Source organism: Glycine soja, chromosome 20, assembly GCF_004193775.1.
Source record: "Glycine soja cultivar W05 chromosome 20, ASM419377v2, whole genome shotgun sequence".
Lineage (NCBI taxonomy): Eukaryota > Viridiplantae > Streptophyta > Magnoliopsida > Fabales > Fabaceae > Glycine > Glycine soja.
Window position 1 is genome coordinate 27,498,504 of NC_041021.1, and position 3,514 is coordinate 27,502,017.

Consider the following 3,514-nt stretch of genomic DNA (forward strand, 5'->3'; position numbering starts at 1 on the left):
TTGTGTCATGGAAATAATGCGGGGCATCCCTTTTATCCTTGAACCAAACCAAACCCTGACATGTATCATGTCTAGCCATTCTACAAGCTTTGAGCCAAAATCCTGACTCACCATAAACCTTGACCCAGGGTGAGAATGCCAATCCTTACCCTCGGAAGCAAAAAAGAGAAGGAAAATTTCCAATCAAAGAGAAAGCAAAAAGAAAAGAAAGGAAATTCCCAATCAAAGAGTGGGAGAAAGCAAAAAGAAAAGAAAGAAAATTCCCAACCAAAGAATGGGAGAAAGTAAAAAAAAAAAAAAAAAAAGGAAGGAAAGAAAGTTCTTGATCAAAGAAACTAGAAGAGATGTGCAGAAAGGTCTTTGGACCGGACAATATCTGAACAATACAGAATTGTCACCAAATGAACAAAAAAGGAAGGAAAGGAAACCACGACCTAAAATGGTCTTCTCCCTTTAATTACCAACCAAAATCCCGTGCGCTAGCGACCCTTTTTTCTCGCCCCGCACTAAACAAAAAAAAAAAAAAAACAGAAAAAGAAAAAGCCAGGAAAATCAAAAGCCAAAAACACACAAAAGCCGAAAGAAGAAACCACCAAAAGAACCCATTCCCAAGGGAAGCCCTATTGATCCATGATCACGCGTGTAATTTTTGATTTGATAGGAAATAATTTGCAAAGTCAAGTCATGACATATCTACGGTTCGGAATTAGGATGAAACACTTACCTGTGCGAGATTGATACACTTTGAGTGGATTTCTTCTATTTTTGTCGGACCCAGTGTTTCCTCTAAATGATCATTTAGAAACGAAATGCTAACATCCAAGATCTCATTTATGGTTATGGGAGATTTCATCAGCAGACTCTCCTTCCCCGGTAGACGCATTGTTTTTCACTCAAAAAAGCATATGCTTCTCTAAATCAGTTGGAATATTTGTCTCTTTGCTAAAGCATGTTTGCATTTTTAGTGGAGAAAACACCGAGACTTTTTCAAGTCTCACAAGTTATCCAGAACTACGTAGGTCTGAATTCCTCATTGGAGGATACGTAGGAGCAAGAGCTTCGCTTTTGTCGACCACACCGCCTTTTGTTGCCATGACTCAAGAGCTGGTAGCCCGCGGAGATACCTTACGGTTATCCGCACCCCTTTGCTATTTAGACACAGTTGTTGTCCGATGGCACGCAGAGACCAAGTTTGGTCATTCTGCACACATGATACGCGGAGATACCTTACGGTTATCCACACCCCTTTGCTATTTAGACACAGTTGTTGTCCGATGGCACGCAGAGACCAAGTTTGGTCATTCTGCACACATGATACGCGGAGATACCTTACGGTTATCCGCACCCCTTTGCTATTTAGACACAGTTGTTGTCCGATGGCACGCAGAGACCAAGTTTGGTCATTCTGCACACATGATACGCGGAGATACCTTACGGTTATCCGCACCCCTTTGCTATTTAGACACAGTTGTTGTCCGATGGCACGCAGAGACCAAGTTTGGTCATTCTGCACACAGATACGCGGAGATACCTTACGGTTATCCGCACCCCTTTGCTATTTAGACACAGTTGTTGTCCGATGGCACGCAGAGACTAAGTTTGGTCATTCTGCACCAAAGATACGCGGAGATACCTTACGGTTATCCGCACCCCTTTGCTATTTAGACACAGTTGTTGTCCGATGGCACGCAGAGACTAAGTTTGGTCATTCTGCACCCAAGATACGCGGAGATACCTTACGGTTATCCGCACCCCTTTGCTATTTAGACACAGTTGTTGTCCGATGGCACGCAGAGACTAAGTTTGGTCATTCTGCACCCAAGATACGCGGAGATACCTTACGGTTATCCGCACCCCTTTGCTATTTAGACACAGTTGTTGTCCGATGGCACGCAGAGACTAAGTTTGGTCATTCTGCACCCAAGATACGCGGAGATACCTTACGGTTATCCGCACCCCTTTGCTAGGCAGACACAGTTGTTGTCCGATGGCACGCAGAGACTAAGTTTGGTCATTCTGCACCCAAGATACGCGGAGATACCTTACGGTTATCTGCACCCCTTTGCTAGGCAGACACAGTTGTGTCCGATGGCAAGCAGAGACCAAGTTTGGTCATTCTGCACCCAAGATACGCGGAGATACCTTACGGTTATCTGCACCCCTTTGCTAGGCAGACACAGTTGTGTCCGATGGCAAGCAGAGACCAAGTTTGGTCATTCTGCACCCAAGATACGCGGAGATACCTTACGGTTATCCGCACCCTTTTGTCATCCAGAGGCGGCGGGCCCGATGACAAGCAGAGACCAAGTTTGGTCATTCTGCACCCAAGATACGCGGAGATACCTTATGGTTATTCGCACCCATTCTTTTGCTATCTGTAAGACAGAACGCTTGATAGCATGCAGAGGCTGACACAGTCTTCTGCACCTTTTGTTCCTCCGGGGACAACAAAGTCATTTACATGTGGAAATTTCATGGTCACCCGCGACTCTCGTCAGCCGAGAGGAGCGAAATTAGTGTCATACACTGATTTTCGGGGACCTTTGCTTGATGACATGCGACCATTCTTTGGTCCTTGTGAGGTGCTTGGCATCCATCATCAGGCAATTTGTGAAATCCTAGGAACGACAAGTCACGGTCACCCGCGACTCTCGTCAACCGAGAGGAGCGAAATTAGTGTCATACACTGATTTTCGGGTACCTTTGCTTGATGACATGCGACCATTCTTTGGTCCTTGTGAGGTGCTTGGCGCCCGTCATTAGGCAATTTGTGAAATTTTGGGGGACAACAAGTCATTGGCATGTGGAGATTTTTATGGTCACCCGCGACTCTCGCCAAGTCGAGAGGAGCGAAATTAGTGTCTTATCTTTACTTTTCTTTTATCTCCAATAAAAGACAAGTAAAGAGGGGCAACTGTCATACCCTAATTTCGTCCGGGAACCTTTGCTCGATGACGTGCGACCATTCTTTGGTCCTCGTGAGGTGCTTGGCACCCATCATTAGGCAATTTGTGAAATTTCAGGACATGCCGGAAAACCAAAAAATATTGATGCACAATCCGTAAGTTTCCGTGACACACCGGAAATCGAAAGGAAGCGTCGTTGCATAATTAAGTGAGGTTCCGTAACATTCCGTAAGTCAAAAAGGGGATGATTATGTAATCCGCAAGGTTCCGTAACAATTACGGAAAGAAAACAAGTATCGTTACGAAATTCGTAAGTTTCCGTAACTTTACGAAAAAAGAATCACCAAAAAACAGCAGAGGGGGTGAACTTGGTAAAAATGGGGGTGCAAATAGCAACCAGGCCCATTTGGGCCCTCCAGAAGATTCCTCCAGAAGGCGGTTGCTTCTGGAGGAAGCAACCCTGCTCGCCTGGGCGAGCTGAGCTCGCCTGGGCGAGCTGGGCGGCAAGCATCTCCCCTATTTTGCTATAAATAGGGGAGAAAATGAAGAAGAAGAGGATCCCAGCCCTTTAGGCACTTCTCTCTCTTTGGAATTTGCTTGGAAAAATT